A 20,752-nucleotide genomic window follows, 5' to 3' on the forward strand; every position below is an offset into this window, starting at 1 on the left:
CTTCAAGATGGCGTGGTCTCCGTGTCAGAGCTAGTCACTCCGCTAGGGAACCCAGCAGCAGTGGGGGCTGCCTGGTCAGGGAAACCCCGTCAGGCCGTCCCCCACAGTCTCCTGGAGTATAGCTGTCCCTCAACTCACTAACAAACACTCCCAGTGCGACCACACACTCTCCCTTTGTTCTGTCACTCACACAGTATCTTGCAGTCTGCCTTCCTGTCGGCAGCCATCTTCCATCTCCAGAAGACCTATTATTTTTTAAGGCTTGTATTTCCCCAATTATTTGTGAAATGAAACATCTTCTCGTGTCATTGGCCATTTCTCTTTTCATTTCTGTGAATTGACTGTTTGTACCATTTGCTTATTTTTTTTTCTTTTGGGTTGTATTTTTCTTATTGACTAGGATTTGTATATTGCATTGCTACCCCACCACCCAAAGTCAAATGATCATCTTTTACCATATATATGACCTTTACTACTTCCCACCCCTTCTCTCTGGTAAGCACCATACAGTTTTCTGTGTCTGTGAGTTTTTGTTTGTATGTTTTCTCATTTGAAAATTGAAAATATTTTTCTATTTTATTCTGTAATCCTATCTAGAAGTATTAATTTTCAAAATTTCATCTTGTATGTAACCACATTAATAAATTGCTTTCTTAGGTTTTCATTGTCAGTTGTGCTTCTTGGATATTCTAGGTGGATATTAACATGTTTAAGTAAACACTTTGGCTCACTTTTATCCAACATTTATACCTTCTTTTTTAATTTTTAAAAAATATATTTTTGTTGATTTCAGAGAGTAGGGGAGAGGGAGAGAGATAGAAACATCAATGATGAGAGAGAATCATTGATTGGCTGCCTTGGGCATGTGCCCTGATGGGAATCGAATTGTGACCTCCTGGTTCATAGGTTGCTGCTCAACCCCTGAGCCACACCGTCCAGGCTTATCTTTTTTTATTATAAAGTTGAATTATATCAATGATAGTAGCAATTATTTTTTTTCCTCCTCTAAGTGAAATGTTGTGTTTCATCTTTAACTATCTATTGTACTTTTCTGGCTGATATCCTTTTTCAAGTTAGGGAAGTGACCTTTCATTTCTTGTTTCCTAAGAATTAGATATTTTTAAAATAAGGAATGAGTGCTCAGTTTTATCATTGATTGAAAATTAATCATCATGTACTTTTTCTTTTTCTGACCTGTTTATGGAAGGAATTGTAAAAATGCAACATCATTGAATCCCCTCTGATTGACCAGGATAAATTATTTTTTGTGTATATTCCTGGGTTTCATGTACTAGTTTTCAAGTTTAGGACATTTGTACATCTGTTCCTATGAAAGTGACCTATGACATTTTTGTATGTTTTTCTGATTTTGGTTTAAAGGTTTTACCAACTGTATAAAATGAGTTGGGAAGCTTTCATTTTTTTCTATGCTCTAGTACAGTTTATATAACAGTAGAGGCCTGGTGCATGAATTCGTTCACAGTTGGGGTCCCTTGAGGTGGCCTGTGGAGATCGGGCCCCAGGCTTGCAGCCCCAGCTCTTGGCCCCAGCCTTGTAGCCTCGCAGCCCCACCTGGCACCTTGCCTTGGCCTGGCACCGCCCCCTCACTTGCTTCACCATCCCTCCTGTGGGATGATCGATCAGGGCTGAGCCCCCTGCCACTGCCACTGGTTGCCGTCTATGGAGCGATTGGGCCCCCGCTCGGACTAACCTTGGCTTGTTGCCTCCTGCTCACCTGCTCTACCACCCCGCCACAATCGCACTCTCATCAGGGCCTGCAGTGCCTCCACTGTCACCCACTGCCAGCACCGTGTCGCTGATGCCCGCCATGTTCTGTGCCTCCCCCTGGTGGTCAGCACATGTCATAGTGAGCGGTCGAACTCGCAGCCGAACTCCCAGTTGAGGGGATAATTTGCATATTAGGCTTTTTTTATATAGGATGGGAATTATCTCTAAAGGTTTCTTGAAGGTTTTTTTTATCTTTAGCCAATTTTGTTCATTTATATTTTCTTAGAAAATTATTCATTTTGTATAGATTGTTAAACTTATTGGTATAATATTATATATTGATTTACTTTATATTTTTCATGTCTACTATTATGTCTCTAACTTCATTTGATTATATATAATTTCTATTTTTTTCTATCATGTTTGACAGATTTATTGATTAACTCAACGCCCCCCCCCCTTTTTTTTTTACTCTCAATTAATGATTTCCTTCTAGGTAGCTTCATTTTGGTTTGTTCTAGTCTTCTTATTTTCTGAGTTTGAAAGCCTAGTTCTCTTCTTTTTTCTTTTTAAAAGCTTTTCAAGTATATTCAAAAGAGGTCAGGATGGAATAATGAATGCCCCCATGTACCTGTCATGCAGTTTCAAAAATGACTAATTTTGACCAAATAGTCTTGCTGCATTTGTATTCTCCCTCTGATATTATTTTGAACTAAATCTCAGTCATGTTTCTTTCAGTTTGTACCTGGAAAAAAGACCTATCCTCCTTCCTATATAATAAAGAGGGAATGTGCAAATTGACCATCACACCGTCACAAAGATGGCTGCACCCACAGCTGAGGCCAAGTTCCCATAAGGAGCCTTAACGAGCAATCAGTAGGGACCTGAGGCTATGCCCTCCCCCACCCCCGTGGGGCTTGACAGGGGACCTCAGGCCGAGTCCCCCACCCTGCAGGGCTTGACGGGATCTCAGGCTGTGCCCCCCACCTGGCAGGGCTTGACAGGGGACCTCAAGGTGCACTTCCCGTCCTGGTGCTGGGCTAGAGGACCTCAGGCTGCTCCCCCTGCCCCAGCGCCAGGCTGGGGGACCTCAGGCTGCGCCCCCCACCCAGCAGGGCTTTACAGGGGACCTCAAGGTGCGCTTCCTGTCCTGGTGCTAGGCTAGGGGACCTCAGGCTGCTCCCCCTGCCCCAGTGCCAGGCCGGGGGTCCTCAGGCAGCACCCCCCACCCGGTGGGGCTTGGTGGGGGACCTTAAGGTGCATTTCCCATCCTGGTGCTGGGCTAGGGGACCTCAGGCTGCTCCCCCCACCCCAGCACCAGGCCGGGGTACCTCAGGCCATGCCCCCTCCTGGCAGGGCTTGACAGGGGACCTCAGGCAGTGCCCCCCACCCAGCGGGGCTTGCCGGGGGACCTCAAGGTGCACCCCCAGTGCTGGGTTGGGGGAACTCGGGCCGCGCCCCCGCCCAGCAGGGCTTGACGGGGGACCTGAGGCTTCATCCCCCTGCCTGGCGGGGCTTGATGGGGGACCTCAGGCCATGCCCCCCACCCAGCAGGGCTTGACAGAGGACCTCAAGGCACGGCCCCTGTCCCGGTCTGGGCTGGGAAACCTCAGGCCACGCTCCCCGTCCTGGCGCCGGTCCAGGGGACCGGAGGCTATGCCCCCTGCCGGGCAGGGCTTGACAAGGGTGGGACTGGCTAGCTCTGAATCTAGCCCAATGGGGGGGGGGCAGCCAGGTCTGGGTTGTCTGGTCTAATTAGCATATTACGCTTTTATTATTATAGATAGGTCTTCTATAGGTATCCCCTCCCATCTTTGCTTCAGAGCTACAATGTATTAATTTATAAGATAGGATTTGCATATATACTCCCCACAGAGATGTGAGGATTAAGTAAACCCATAGACACTGAGTGGCCAGATTATTATGATCTCTGAACGCATAATAATCTGGCCACTCAGTGTGTGTGTGTGTGTATGTGTGTGTACATATATATATTAGAGGCCCAGTGCATGAATTCGTGCATGGGTGGGATCCGGCCAGCCTGGCCAGGGCTAGGGGACATGGGTGGTTGGCCAGCCTGCCTGCTGGTCGAACTCCTATTCAAGGGGACAATTTGCATATTGGCCTTTTATTATATAGGACAGGGGTCCTCAAAAACTTTTTAAACAGGGGGCCAGTTCACTGTCCCTCAGACCGTTGGAGGGCCGGATTATAGTTTAAAAAAAAAAACTATGAACAAATTCCTATGCACTGTGGGCCCGGGACGAGTCGTCTGCTAAGCAGGACAGGCAGCGGCACCTGGCGGGCCGGATAAATGTCCTCGGCGGGCCGCATGTGGCCCGCGGGCCGTAGTTTGAGGACGCCTGATATAGGATATACACTGAGTGGCCAGATTATTAATGCGTTCAGAGATCATAATAATCTGGCCACTCAGTGTATGTAAGACATATAACATAATTTCTGGTATATAGTAGCCTCTTTGTAATTATTAATTCTGTCTGTGTTTTTACTTGCTCTGAGTGTTGGTTAATAAGGAATATGTGGACCTTACTGATATTTATAGATAAATCCAGCTGAACTAAGACCCCCCCCCCCCAGAAGCTTGAGATGGTGGTTGTCAACATTTGAGGTAGATCTGGGTGTAAGAGGCTTATAGGTGTGTGACAAAAACCATTTTCTTAGCTAACACAATATTACCAAAGCCAAGCTCTTCCCCACTGTTAGAGGGAATGATTTTATACCTATTGAGAACTAGAAAAGTTGCTAGCCCCTCTAGAATATTTTCAGAGGATGGATATGGCCCATCAGAATTGTGTTGCGTATTATTGTACATTACTGGGGGTGAAGGAAGGGGTTGTATTCAAGTGTCAGATTTGTTTTGTGAGGCCAAAAGGTTTATGACAAATCACAGTTGAGTCTCAGATCAAGTGGAGCTGCCATTAGCTGAAGGGAAGCTAGTTAGAAAACCAGGCATAGGTATATAGGAAGCGGACAGCAGAGAGAAAGATAATGAGTTTGATTTTGGACATGTCAGATTTGGAATGCGTATTAGAAAAGTCCCTAAAGAAAAGGGAAATTCTGAGCTTGAGCTTAGAAGTAACATCTGGGCTGGAGATAAACATTTGGATTCTATGGGTGAGGTTTCCCAGGTGAGTTGTGTAGAGAAAGACTAGATAATGAGTGAGACAACATTAAATATTAGTAAGGAACACTGATACTTAAGAGTCAAGGGTAAAAGAGCCAACTAAAGAAGTCAATGGAAGATAGTGTCTAGAAAGAAGGGATCGTCACCTGTGTCAAATGCTTCAGAGTGGTTACATAATATGAGGACTGAGAAGAGACAGACGGATTTGTACATTGAGATTTTGGGGATCTTTGCCACAGTGGTGTAGGTTGAGTGGTAAGGAGTCAGGGCAGGTTACATCAGATTGAGGGGAGAATTTAACTACCATTATGAATGTGGTGTTTATCTTTTTTATTAAATTTCTTATTCTTGTATCCCTTAACAATGTGGTGGTATTTTGCCTGTTTCTAAGCTTTCCATAAATAGTTTCATAAAATATGTGGTTTTTTGTCACTTTTTTTCCTGCTCAATGTTATGTTTGTGAGATTCATCCATCTTGATGCATATAGCTGTATTCTAAGTTTTTATTTTAAACTAGTCTTGGGTTTTCTTAGTATAAAATCATATCAGTAAAAAGAAAGTGATCTCTTTGCCAATATTTATTTCTACCATTTCTCATATTTTTTTATTTATTAGTAAGGAAAAGGATGTTGAAGGATACACCCTGGACTTGTGAAATTGCTTTCCTCGAGAGGTGGGGGGAATAATCTAGTTTCTGATTTTAATTGGAATGGTTTTATTGTTGTAATATTTGGAATAATTGCTACTGGTTTTGGTAAATGGTATTTAATTCTTATAGTTCCAAAAAGTCTTTTTTATGCTGTACTTTAATCTCCTTCAGTTATCTTTTTTAAGGCTCAAGTTGTCTGTTTCCTTCAGCTCTATTTCATTAAATGCCTATTCGAAATTTTCTGCTTCTCTCTCTCTTTGGCTTCTGGATCCACTTACGTGTATTGTTATTTTCCTTACTTTGCTCGTTGGGGCTCAAGTCTAATGTTGGGTCCTTAAGTCATAGCAGCTGTGTGTGTGGAAAAGGCACAGTGGTTTGTACCCATGAGACAGCACTGTAGAAGCATCATGTTGCCAGTCAGCTTGCCACACCCTTGGGAGACATCAAGAGGACGCATCTCTGTACTCTTGTTCTCTGGTGCTGTCCTTGTCTCAAAGTAGAGAGGACTCAACCCAACCCCTCAGTTTCTTCTCAGCATTTTCAGGTCCAGCGAAACTTGGCACACTCACATAGGCAATATCAACTGTTCTCTAGTATTCATAGAGTCCTGCAAGCCATATTCCCTTCCTTTCACTTTGGCTATACTACATCAGAGTCCAGATCCTTGGCCTGGAGTTCTCATCGGTACCAGAGAGAACTTACTCAAAGATCTCAGATCTATCCTGTGAGCTCACTCTCTCAGCAACTACTTGGCTCAAGAACAGAGTAGATGGATCAGACTTGGGAATAAAGGGGATCTGGGCTATCTTTAACTTACAATCTTCCCAAAATCCATCTGCATTTAAAAAATATACTACCAAATTCCCATAAAGGTATATTATTACTCATTTTTGTAAAGTTTTCTAACTTTTCTACTAAGTATTATTACCAATTTGATAAGTGAATAATGCTATCTTATTTTCTTTCTTGTAGGTATCAGTGAAGTTAAAAATACTTTTATATTTATAGACCATTATATTCTGTATATACCTATTCAAGGTATTTATCTCCCTTTACTCAGTGTGTTGGTGCTGCACATTTCTTGTTAAGTTTATCCCTATTTTTTGTTGTGACTTTGAATATAAAACATATTCAGCTCACTGCCAGGTAGATTATAAATAGATTACAGGTGGATAAGAGATTATTCAACTGAAGTATAATACAGAATACAGAAAAATGGCCAAATCATAATTTTCTACTCTGATGAATGTTCACAATGTGAATATACCTATATCACTAAGCACCCACATCAAAAAACCATAATAAAGCCCTGGCCAGTTTGGCTCAGTGGACAGAGCATTGGCCCACAGACTGAAGGGTTGTGGGTTAGATTCCAGTCAAGGGCATGTGCCTCGGTTGCAGGCTTGATCTGCGTAGAGGCGAGTGCAGGAGACAACCAATTGGTGTGTCTCTCTCACCAATGTTTCTCTTTGTCTTTCCCCCTCCCTTCCACTATCTGAAAAAAAAAAAGGAAAAATATCCTTGGGTGAGGATTAGCCAAAAAAACAAACATGTTACGAGCATTCCAGGAGTACCACTTGTGCCCACTTCAGACTTAGTCTTCCCCAAAAGGTAACATTTGTGTCCGATTCCTCTTATTCAATGTAAGATCACTAGAGAAAAATAAAGAATGCTAGTTAAATTTGAATTTCAGATAAATGACAATCCTTTGATAGGGAACATACTTATATTAAAAACTAGAGGCCTGGTGCATGAGATTTGTGCACTCGGGGCGGGGGTGAGAGGGTCCCTCAGCCCGGCCTGCGCCCTCTCGCAGCCCGGGAGCCCTGGGGATGTCTGACTGCCGCAGAGGCAGGAAAGGCTCCTGCCACTACCTCTGCATTTGCCAGCCATCAGCCCTGCTTCTTGCTGAGTGGCACTCCCTTGTGGGAGTGCACTGACCACCAGAGGGCAGCTCCTGCATTGAGCGTCTGCTCCCTGGTGGACAGTGTGCATCATAGCGACCGGTCATCCCACAGTTTGGTTGATTTGCACATTAGCCTTTTATTATATAGGATGATTCATCATTTATCTGAAATTCAAATTTAACTGGATGCCGGTATTTTTTTTCTTTTGTTAAATCTAGTAACCCTAACTCAACGTTGTGAGATTCATCATCAATATTATTATTATTTTAAATCCTCTCACAAGGATATGCTTTTTTTATTGATTTTTAGAGAGAGAGAGAAACAGTTGATATCAGAGAGAAACATCAATTGGTTGCCTCCTGTACGTGCCCCAACTGGGGATTAAAACTGAAACTTAGGTATGTGCCCTGACTGGGAATCGAGCCCACAACTTTTTGGTGTGCAGGATGACACTCCAACTGAGCCAGAGCCATCCATATTATTGCATGTAGTTATAGTTCATCCATTTTCATAACTATGCATAGTCCATTGGTGAATGTATAACACTTTATTTTTCCTTTCTACTGTTGGATGTGAATTTTGGTAATTTCCAGTTTGGGGCTATTATAAATAGTGCTGCTATGAATATTCTTGTACATATATTTTGCTGAGCATATGTACACAAATTCCTTAAATCCTGAATCCTATAACTGCTACTCTATCGCCTTCCCTTCAGAGTCAAGCTCCTCAAAAAAGTTCATTCTGCTTAGAAACACAGGTAATTCATTCTTAGTTGCTTTTTTTGGTAAGATATTAATTAGCACACATGCATAAACCGTGTATATTTTAAAGTAAAACTGTCACTTAGGCTGTAAATCAGCATTTCCAGCACCCATGTATACCCCTCTCAGGTAACGATCCCCTTCCTTCCCTCTTGAGGTAACTACTCCTGATTTTTGTGATAGTAATTCTCTTGCTTTCCTGGATGCCCTGTGTATACATTTCTAAAGAACATAATTTAGTTTTGTCTATTTTTAAACTTTATATCAATGGAATCATATTGTATATAAGCTTGTATTTTACATCTTTCATTCAATATTGTGTGAGATCCATCTATATTGCATATAGCTATAGTTCCTTTATTTCCATTTCAGTACAGTATTCCATTGTATGACTATACCACTATTTATTATTTCTACTGCTGATGGATATTTCAGTCGTTTCCAGTTTGGGGCTATTATCAACAATGCCCTGGCCCTGACTGGGTTGCTCAGTTGATTAGAGAGTCATCCCAATACACCAAGGTTGCAGGTTAAATCTCTAGTCAGTGTAGATACAAGAAGCAACCAATGAAAGCAAAAATAAGTGAAACAACAAATTTCTCTCTCAAATCAATTTTTAAAAGTTAAAAAAATGACCTTATGAACATTTTTGTTTATGTATCCTGGTGCATACTAGTATGTGTAAGAATTTTCTAGGGTATAGACCTTGAAGTACAATTACTAGGTCATAGGGTACACATACACCCAACTGTCTTCCTAAGTGTTCCAATGTATGAGAGTCATTGCTCCACATTCCCCAACAATGTTTTGTCAGAATTTTAAATTTTTGCTAATCTAACAGGTGTGGAAAACCTCACTGTGATTTTAATTGTCATTACCTCCATGACTAAAGGGTTGATCACCTTTTCATGTATATTGCCATGTATATTTTCTTTTCTATAAAATGCCTGTTCTAGTCTTGCCCATTTTTCTATTGTCTTTTTCTTACTGATTTCAAAAATAGTATGCTATATATATATATATATATATATATATATATATATATATACTATAGATTCTAGTCACTGTTCAGTTATAATAATAGCAAACCTCCCCACCCCCACACGTTTTACAAATATCTTATGCCTCATCTCTGGCTTATATTTTTACTCTTTTCATTTGATTTTTTTAATATTATGTCTTGTATAAAAGCTTCATAGTATTGCATTTCACATTTAAGTCATTAATCCACCCAGAACTGTTTTCTGTGCATGGTATGATGTAGGGATCCAATTTTGTTTTCCCATTTGTCCTAGCACTATGTATTAAAAAGTCCATCCTTCCTCCCACCTGCCCCCCCCCACCCATAAGCAGTGCCACTCCTTTTGTTAAGTCAAATTAAGTCTTCTAAATATATGTACATACTATATAGCCCCATTTATTTAGAACTTCTTTAATACTTTTCAATGATTTTCCCTGTAGAAATCTTATACATCTTTTGTTCTATTCTTAGGTAATTTGTATTTTTGAAGGTAGACAACCAATGGGTCTGGGCTGCCTGTTACTACTTGAGCCATTTAAGCAGAGACAGGGTTAAATCATATATGAGTGTTTATTCCAATAATTCTGGCAGTATGGGAGAGCAGCAGGTCATCCAGGAAAATCTGCTCTGCATCCCCCCCGCCCCCCATAAACCAGCTGTGTGTATAGGGTACAAGGACAAAGATTACATGGGAAAGTAGGCAAAAGGAATAAGAATAGGTATGCAAAATGGGGAAGTAGTCAAAAGGAATAAAAATGGGTATAATGGTTACAGATTACAGGCGGGCTGGGGTGGGACTCTATTGTTTGGGTAACAAGGTTGTTATTCTTTGTATGAAAATAGGCAGTTCTCAGATGAGAATGGACCACAGTCCGAAGTTGACTTCCAGGTCTCAGGTTGACTCCTAGGACCTGGGGGTGTACAACTCCTAGCTAGGTTAGAATGTGCTTTCTTTAATCAGAACAAAACAATCATGATTAACAGAGCATGAGTAATATTTCTTATAACTAATAGCTAGTCTCCAGTATTATATTTCGGCCCCTTACATTCCCCACTGCTATTTCTATCATCTCATATCTGTGAGGTAAGTTTTAGATGAAAAGTCCATCCTGCTGGATTGCATTTGTTTCTGCCTTGAAGCAGTTCATGGGATGGAATACAGCAAATGCAGTATCTACCGGTAAAAAGAGGAAGACATTGAATACAGCAGTAAGTAATCAGACTACAAAAAAAAAAAAATAATAATAATAATTCCTTCAACCAGACAGGTTGGATAGCCAGGAAGTTAATTTGGATAAGTCAAATCCAATACTTTAAACAGTAAAATAAAAATCCTTTTCATTGTTTTACCTTGGAAATGGTTTCCCTAATTTGTTGAATGTTGTTTTCTATCAATTGAGAATTGTCAGAAAGATTAAATATCACATTCCTTTAAATTTTTCACAAATGTGGTTATGCTGCAACAGTAGATAATCTATTGCTGCCTGATTCTCTAGAACTGCCTCCCTAACCTGGCTCTTGATTTATCCTATGTATAACCTATGGAAGTGGCATTCAGGGCTTTTACCATGCTATACGCCAGTTGGATCACTTCTATGTTAAGGGAGCCTACTATTACTAGCATAATAAAAATGGTTAAAGTAATATATTCAGCAGGGAACCACAGATGGAGATCATCATTGTAGTCTGGTGCCATGGGTGTGGGAAGGTCTCTTTTGGTTTGGACCCTATGATGTTTCTGGGGCATAAAGACAGTCAGTCATCCTAAGGAACAAGCATTCCCCAACCCCTGGTGCTGTTGGCAGGGCTATAGAAACCAACCAGCTGGCAACTTAGTATGTCTATTACTATAAGAGAGGGTGAAATTGTCAGAACAATTTATATTGTAGTTATTAGATACTGAAAGACAATAACTAGAGCACACAGTAAAAGTCAGACATTTGCCACAGGAAGCTATTGCAGCAACCTTTAGATAAAACATCCCTGCATCCTTTTCCTGGACAGTGGGTCCCAACTCCTACTAGGCAAGATGTAGAACTCCATTCTATATAGGTTCCTCCTGAAAGGCAAAAGTCAGAGATAATTAACATTTTTTTTGTTAAATGTACCCAAATATTTTTATTTCTTCTAAATGGAATTAGTTCTCCTTCAACCAGATCAGCTGTGGTCATGAGCGCAATTATAATAAATGTTGCCTTCAAAAGATGACCTTGAGATGTTCCTTGGGTTCAGCCACCCATTTTTCTCCTTCTGGCGCTCTTTTCACTCTGGTGGGTGAATCCAGGGCTTCACCACTGCCAGCTTCAGAGCAGTTGGAGTGGTTGAGATGCATGTCAGGGTCCCATCCATTTTTGCTTCTGTTGGCCCATCATCCTTGCTCTAATCATGTCTGTCTAACTGTCTACCACATCCCCCCTCAAGGATCTTGGCTCTGAATCCTTTCAAAGAAAAGAGGTGCAGAATCTCTTCTGTAGTTTTCCTTCAGAGCCAAGAGATCTTTGCTGTCAGAGGGACAATGAGGCCTGGGCATGAAAGGAGGTGGCAATGGTGTCTAGAGGTGGTATTCCTTGAGTGCGAGTAGGGATTATAACCTGGTGAAGACAAACTTAAGTATAAAATTTTGTATTATTGGGGCAAAAGTTAGGACAGCAAGAAAACTTTGAAGACAATTGAATTAGAGGCTAATATTCACAATTGTGTATTATAGAGTATATTGAAACACAATTTTCCACCCTAAAATTGACCTGATTTCATGGACACAATAAGAATAGCAATTGGTTGCCCTAGCTCAGTGGTCGACAAACTGCGGCTCGCGAGCCATAGTTTGCCGCTCTGTTGATTAATGAGTTTGCCGACCACTGCCTTAGGGAAGAACACTTAAAAACATTTAATAATGTACTAATGTCTTTAACCTGAAGTCAAAACTTCTGGGAAAGGGTAATGCCTTACGCAGTGGTCGGCAAACTCATTAGTCAACAGAGCGGCAAACCGCGGCTCGTGAGCCGCATGTGGCTTGCAAGCCGCAGTTTGCCGACCACTGCCCTAGCTGGTTTGGCTCAGTGGATAGAGCGTCAGCCTGCGGACTGAAGGGTCCCAGGTTCAATTCTGGTCAAGGGCACATGCCTGGGTTGCGGGCTTGATCCCCAGTAGGGGACATGCAGAAGGCAGCCAGTCAATGATTATCTCTCATCATTGATGTTTCTATTTCTCTTTCCCTCTCCCTTCCTCTCTGAAATCAATAAAGATATATTTAAAAAAGAGAAAAGAAAAAAGAAAATCCTTAAAAAAAAAAAAAAAGAATAGCAATTGGTTATATAGGCTTTAAAAAATCTGCTTTGCTGGAATCTCATCATAGAGCTTTAATTAGTCCTTCAGGGCAAAGAAGCTGAGCCACCTAGCTGCCATCAGGTTTGTCTGCAATACCTGTAGACTTGGGTGAATACCTCAAGTTCTGGAGGTCTCCAATGATGTCTTGAGGTTCCTTCCTTGCCACCTATCAGGAAAGAAAACTTTGTTCCATACCTGGAAAGACTACCACAAACCACATGATCAAGTAAGGTACCAGACTTTCTCCAAAGGCTCTTATTGGCTTCTTAAGGCTTTCTGGTGACATCCAGAGCCAGGCATGTCTCCTTCTTAGACATAACATTCTAGTCAAAGTTTTGATTAATAATACCACAATTGGAAACTGATTTTATTGAATTCAAGCAAAGAAATGTGTTGCCATGACTCGCTCATTAAGAATTGCCAAATTCTGGAGCCATCAGGTAGGGAGAAAAATATATAATTCACTAAATTGCTTTAAGAAAAAAAACAAGTTTCCTTATGTCTGAAAAGCAAAAAAATTAAAAAGTAGCAATACTTTTGACAAGAAAATTATAGAAACTATTTTCAGTTCATTCAGTCCCATAATCAATTTTTGTTTCTCCTGATTTTTCTTGCCTATCTATACTAATAAAAGGGTAATATGCTAATTAGACTGGACGTCTTCCTGACAAAGCTGGGCCCAGGCGAACCCGCCCACGGTCCCAGGTGCCAGTGGCTGTGGCCTGGGAGAAGCTGAAGCTGCCTGCCCCTGGTCCTGGGGCGCCAGCGGCTGTGGCTGTGGCCTGGGTGAAGCCAGCCACCACTGGTCCTGGCTTCTGCAGCTGCGGCTGGCCCAGGTGAAGCCGGCCCAGGTTCCAGGTGCCTGCGGCCGGCCAGAGGTAGGGAAGCCCGGGTCCCGGGTGCCTGCAGCTGGCCGGAGGAGGGAATCCTGGGTCCTGGGTGTGGGGCCAAGGCAGTGGTGGTTAGGGTTGATCAGGCCAGCAGGGGAGCAGTTAGGGGTGATCAGGCAGGCAGGCAGAGGTGGTTTGGGGCAATCAGGCAGGCAGGCAGAGGGGTTAGGGGTGATCAGGCAGGGAGGCCAGCAGTTAGGAGCCACTGGGATCGGGCCTAAACCGTCAGTTGGACATCCCCCGAGGGGTCTGGATTGGAGAGGGTACAGGCCAGACTGAGGGCCCCCCCTACCATGCACCGGGCCTCTACTATATATATAAAAGTCTAAGCGACCGAAAGACCGGTCGACCACTCACTATGACGCGTACTGACCACCAGGGGGCAGACGCTTAATGCAGGAGCTGCCCCCTGGTGGTCAGTGTGCTCCCACTGCGGGAATGCCGCTCAGCGGACCATTGGGTGCCAGATGCCGGGCTCATGGCTGGTGAGCGCAGCTGCAGCAGCACGAGCCTCCCACCTCCACTACAGTGCTACCGAACGGCAGTGGTAGCAGCGGTGGCAGCAGGCACACTGAGGCCGGGCTGAGTGGGAGTGGTACGGTGCCCAGCCGCCTGCTGCTTTGCGCACTACTACATCCCTGGGGGGTGTTGGACTGCTGGTTTTGGCCTGATCCCCGCAGGCCAGGCAGTCTGACATTCCCCAAGGGGTCCCAGATTCTGAGCAGGCACAGGCCAGGCTGAGGGACCCCACTGGTGCACGAAACCATGCACTGGGCCACTCTAGTACTTATATAAATCCAGATACTCTAGAGTTCTAATAATTTTCATCTAGTTTGAAGGGGATGATCTGAAAATTTATTCTCAGAGATAATGTAATTTAAAGCCAGTCAGAGTCCTTTCTATGGATCCCTCAGAAGATGTAATATTTTTGCAAATGCGTTATGTAACAAAACAGTGACTGTCGCTAAATGACAAGAAGGTTTGATTATAATGCAATGGCATGGAATCCTGTTCTTTCTGCAAAACATAATATTCCAAATTAACAATCAGAGTTATAAATGAAAGTATATTCAGAATTTATGGACTCCTGAGGATTTTACTATTTTAATAGTATGTATATAAAAATAGAATATAGTTATTCTTTATTGGGCAAAGCTTCCCATGTACCTTAAGTATAAAATTTTTCTTTATAAGTAGAGAAAAGAAATCCTTGAGGCATTCCAAGGCCTATTGGAATGACCTAAAGCCAATTCTAGGTCAAGAAAAAGTTTCTTAAAATTCAAACCCTAGGAAGGTTGTCAGACTTATTTTATCAAAAGATTGTATATTATTATGATTATGAAACAGTATTAGACTATTTATTCATTCAAAGTGACAATAAAAGGGTATTAAACACAAACATAGGCTAGCAAAACTTCAGTTCCTATGATTAAGAAGATGGCTTTTAAAAGTAATCAAGTAACTGATTAATATAACATAATATATAATCATTTTAATAATTTATAGAACTTTTGCGTCCTGGGCAAATACAGGACTTTCCCCCTTTTAACAGACTGGAAAAGGACTAAACAAATTCTGTATTAGCTTTAGAGTCATTTATATAATTAAATTTATTATTCAGATTATTTATAAGTTCCTTTTAAGATTTCTCTTCACAACCCTTCTGTAACTTTCACAAACCTTCTTACCCATTCAGAAATAATAAGCTTTAGGATAATTTATTTTTTCCTTCAAAATGCATCTCTATACCTCATGCCTTCTATTACCAAAACTATTACAATTTCTTTCCATTTAGTTAGAATTCTTAACTCTTAGAAACTTTGATTTTTAGGTGACAAGTAAATAATTGACATTCCTCAGATTAGCAACACATTCTCATTTTTAAGAGATATATTTCAAATAAGATACAAGATGTATTCATTAACAGAATAAAATACATCTTCTAGATTCTCTATAATAAGAAGCCAAAAGCAGGCAAACTCAGATTAATTAATATTTTAGTATCCTGTTATTTCAAAACTAGAGGCCCGGTGCATGGATTTGTGCACCGGTGGGGTCCCTCGGCCTGGCCTGCACCCTCTCGCAATCCATGGCCCCTTGGCGGATGTCAGACTGCCAGTTTCGGCCCGATCCCCGCAGGCCAGGCCGAGGGACCCCACCTGTGCATGAATTCATGCACCGGGCCTCTAGTATGCATATAAGATCTTTGGTTAATCTCTTTCCCCCTTCCTCCTCCTCCCTTCCCTCTGAGATTCATTAGTCTGTTCCATGTTGCCATGCCTGTGCATTGAGCATCTGCCCCCTGGTAGTCAGTGCACATCATAGCTAACGGTCAAAAGGTTGGCTGATCACTTAGGCTTTTCTATATATAGATACCTATATATTTAATAATTTTTACTATTTAACCCAGCAGAACTCCAAAGTTTTAAGTTACCAAAGACTTTACTATGTTTTTTCCTTTACAAAGTTGGAGTGGCCCCACTGCTGCTTCTGCAGCCTCATGGAGGGGACTTCTGCAGCTCCGGTCCTCCTAGGGCCATGGTCGGCAAACTGCAGCTCGCGAGCCATATGCGGCTCTTTGGCCCCTTGAGTGTGGCTCTTCCACAAAATACCACGGCCTGGGCGAGTCTATTTTGAAGAAGAGGCGTTAGAAGAAGTTTAAGTTTAAAAAATTTGGCTCTCAAAAGAAATTTCAATCGTTGTACTGTTGATATTTGGCTCTGTTGACTAATGAGTTTGCCAACCACTGTCCTAGGGGAAAGACTTGGGGGGTTCTGAAGGTTTTATTCCCCATATTTTTCTTTCTGAGTAGACTCTAACAGCATGAAATCTTGCATATAAGGAAATATCTTACTCTTGTTTCAAAACAGAAACACAAAACTCCTAAAGTAAATAAATGAATACTCTCAAAAGGAGGGACTGGGACAGTATAGCATTAGAATCTTATCTCACACTAACCCAGCACATCAAGTGATCTTCAGTTCTGAGTGGCACAAAGCCCAAACAGCAGAGACAGAGGATTCCCTGTATTCATAAAATGGCGAAGCGTAAACTAAGTCCCCAGAAGGTAAGAAAGCAAGCAAGGAACATCTGTAACCAAAGTTACATTACAGACAGACAAGAATTCTCACTAGCTAAGATTTCAGGCCACTGATGCCTTGAGATGGGAGAGCATAGGGTCCCCAAGATTAAGAATTCTCGGCAGCTGCTAGGAATTTCCTGCAATCCCTTGCCAAGGGTTTAACCTGCCATAAGCAGCGTGGGGCCCCCATCTTTAAACAAATTAAACCAAACAACAACAGAGATATTCTTATATATAATATTTATAGGCACACATAACCCACAGACAAGAGCTTCACACCGTGCTTACCTGTACAGGCACAGAAACCTCAGAATGCCCTGTGTTAAAAAAAACAACACTAATGCAGAGCAATGTGTCTCGTCCCTGAGTGGATCAGACTAGAGGCAGTAAATGCTTCTCATGCCTTACAAAGAAGCCAGATGAGAGGCAGCAAATGCTTCTCATGTCATACAAAAACGCTTGATTCAACTTGGCTCTTAGGTGAGAGCCAAGGGATTGCTGAGGCTGCAGCTGGGACTCAAAACAGGAAACTTCCTGGTAGCGCTTTGAATGAAAGAGTCCAGGCCTCAACCCCAGGAACTCCAATCCAAGCTGCAAGTGGGATCCCCGGTACTAACCCCAGAGAGTCCCTCACTTGCCAGTCCCACCAAAGTAGCCAGAATATGAAACCAGACAACCAATGGGTCCAGGCTGCCTGTCACTACTTGAGCCAATTAAGCAGAGACAGGGTTGTATCATATATGAATGTTTATTCCAATAATGTAGGCAGTATGGGAGAGCAGCAGGTCATCCAGGAAAATCTGCTCTGTACCTCCCCATAAATCAGCTGGTTATATATGGGATACAAGGACAAAGATTACATGGGAAAGTAGGCAAAAGGAATAAGAATGGGTATGCAAAATGGGTATTACAGGCATGGGAAAGTTGGCAAAAGGAATAAAAATAGGTATAATGGTTACAGATTACAGACAGTGGGGCTAGGGCGGGGCTCTACTGTTTGGGTAACAAGGTTGTTAATCTTTGTACGATAATAGGCAATTCTCAGATGAGAATGGACCATATTCCAAGGTTGACTTCCAGGACCTGGGGCATACAACTCCCAGCTAGGTTAGAATGTGTTTTCTTTAATCAGAACAAAACAATCACAGTTAACAGAGCATGATCGGTATTTCTTATAACGAATAGTTAGTCCCCAATATTCTATTTCTGCCCCTAATATTTTTACAGTATTGGAAGTGATATTTTAAAATATTTTTATTCAAGTATAATATACAAACAGAAAAGCACATACACTGAGTGGCCAGATTATTATGATCTCTGAATGCATAATAATCTGGCCACTCAGTGTATATCCTATATAATAAAAGGCTAATATGCAAATTGTCCCCTCAACCAGGAGTTCAACCAGCAGGCAGGCTGGCCAACCGCCCATGTCCCCTCCCCCTGGCCAGGCTGGCCAGACCCCAGATCATAATCTGGCCACTCAGTGTATATCGTAAGTGAATAGCTCACTGAATTTTCACAAATTGAATAAACCCATGTAAACAGCATATATAGAATCATTTAAAATTTTGTATTCTAAATTTATTTATAGTGTATGGAAATAACATTTATTTTTTAATATTATATCTAGGGACCTGACTGATTCACTCTCTTGGTAGTCTGTCTTTAGCTACCTTGCCAAAACCACTGTAAAATATCAACAGTGATACCTTAATTGCCCTAGGGGCTTAATCACAAGGAACATCAGCCTGTAATTATTGGAATTGAGAGTCTAGGTCAGTGGTCGGCAAACTCATTAGTCAACAGAGCAGCAAACCCCGGCTCACGAGCCTCAGTTTGCCGACCACTGCCCTAGCCATTTAGAGCGTTGACCTGTGGGACTGAGGGATCCCGGATTTAATTCTGGTCGAGGGCACGTACCTTGGTTGCAAGCTCCATCTGTTTGCCAGGGAGACAGCCAATCGATGTGTCTCTCGCATCTCTCTCTCTCTCTCTTTCCCCCTCCCTTCCACTCTTTCTAAAAATCAATGGAAAAATATCATTGGGTGAGGATTAACAACAAAAAAACCAATTGGTTCTTTTTAGTGCTCATCTTATCTAACCTCTCTGTGACATTGACACTTGAACATACCCTTCTTGAAACTCTTCTGATTTGTAAATCCTCACTCTCCTAGTTCTTTTCCTAACTCAAACTATTCCTTTTCAGTCTCTTTCCTTTTCTTCCTATTCCATTGTGCTATTTATTGCTCTCAAGTTTGCTCTCGATTAGGAATAAGTACCCACTATCTATTGTGAGTTCTTCCTTAGCACTATTATAGAGATGCATACACTTCCAGTCTGTTCCTGCTTTCCCTACAAAGTCCATGCCTTCACCCTGCACACACCTGGTCAAGAGCCTCCTAACACTTTGGCTCTTAGGAGGCATTCCATTCTAAATACCACAGCTACATTAATCTCCTTAAAATACCACTTTGTACGTGGTACCTCCCCTGGTTAGAAACTTAAGTGGCACATCACTGCTTATAGGATGAAGTGTAAAATCTATAGCCAGGCCTTCCAGACCCTTCATACCCAGATGACCTCCTCAGCTATCTTTCACAGCTTCCCTACCCATACTCTCCACTCCAGCTACAATCCCTCCACCACATGCCCTGCTAATTCTGGCTTCTGTGCACTTTCATTATAACCATCTCTTCTTCTCTTCCAGAATGCTATATTCCCCTACTCCCCCATCAGACTATCTCAACATAGTCATCTTTCAAGGTCCAACTTTAGTCTTGGGGTTTTTGATGTTGCCTTTTGTAACAATATCATCTAATGTACTTTTTTTCTCTCTGAAATTATGTAGTATCAGGGGACTACCTTGCCATTTTCTGGCCTCTCTGTATTTCCAGTTTCATTTCCCAGAATTTCCTCACAAACTACAGGTTTCCAGCCACAGTAGTCTACTCATCGTTTTCTAAACAGTACTCTTGTTTCAGATCTCTGTGCCGTTTTACTCATAGGTTTTCTGCTGTGTTGTTTTTTAATCCCCACTGCCTTTGAAATCTGGTTCCATCAAGTGTTCCTATTCCTTCTGTGTTTAACTCCCCTTCTCTACTGACTTTCCTCCCTCAACCTAGTACTAATGTGTTTTTCCCATGTTAAAACAAAATCCTTTATCCCCCTCATTCTATACCTCTCTTCCCTTTTCCTTTTACTCTGCTTTTTTGCTAGCCCTCCATCCTCATCCCATTGAAACTGTCCCTGCTGAGGTCACCAATGACCTGAACAACTGGATCCATTGGACTCTTCAGTCTTCCCCTTACTTGGTGACTGCAGTGTCTGACACCTGCCCCTTCTTCTGGACAGTGTCATTCCTCCCTATCTCCTGTGTATCCTCTTTTCTGAGGGCTCTCTCAGGCTCTTTTTCTTCTACCCACCCATACCTGAAATAGCCCAGGTTCTGTCCTGGGATTTTTTCTCTCTCTTCCCATTGTTTAAATCCATCATCTTGCCACCTCTGCAACATCCTAAGTAGTCTCACCCACTTAGATGCTTATGGCTTCTACCTTTATGCTGCTAATCCCAAACTTCTATCTCCAGCTTGTGCTTGGCATCTACATTTTAGCATATAAATGTAGTTGCTTGTGGGGCATCTCATAAATGACCCACAGGCACCTCCCTTTCCACATATCTAAAATGGAACTCCTCATCTCTTCCGGCTCCTGTTAAACCAGCCCCTCCATCAACTGCAGTAAATAATACCAACATCCCCCCACTCATCTACACCAGAATCCTTGGCATCATTCCATATTCTTTCTTCACTGGCTCCTCCCAATCCCATCAATCACCAAGTCCTGTGACTCTTATATCTCAAATTACTTTCTTTCACTACCTTAGTTCAGGCCTTCATCATTTCTTAGCTTACAGCAAGCTTTCCAGTTGGTTTCCCTTTCAAGTCATCTACTCTTTCAAGTCATCCACCAACTAGTAGCCAACATGTTCATTATAAACTGGATATTCCTTGTTAGAATTCTTTCCAGAGCTCCTTGTCTCACTGCTTAACATAGCCTTTGTTCTGTAGCCCTACCTACCTGGCTAGCTTCCCCTTTCCCCACCCTTTCTTTGCAATCAGCTAAGCCATACTAAGTGTGCCAGGTTCTCCCTTGTCTGTGCATCTTTGTGTATTCTGCTTCCTCTGCTGGAAATGCCTTCCTTCTGTCTTCACTGGGTTAATTCTATTTTGCCTTTCAATAC

At 42.1% G+C, this 20,752-nt stretch overlaps 1 protein-coding gene across 1 annotated transcript in view; it reads left to right on the forward strand.

Moving 5' to 3' along the window:
• Window positions 1–20,752, forward strand: part of KIF4A (kinesin family member 4A) — a 228,958-nt gene that overhangs the window by 60,281 nt on the left and 147,925 nt on the right. The gene's annotated exons all lie outside the window — the stretch shown is intronic.

This window comes from Plecotus auritus (assembly GCF_963455305.1).
Source record: "Plecotus auritus genome assembly, chromosome: X".
Classification (NCBI taxonomy): domain Eukaryota; kingdom Metazoa; phylum Chordata; class Mammalia; order Chiroptera; family Vespertilionidae; genus Plecotus; species Plecotus auritus.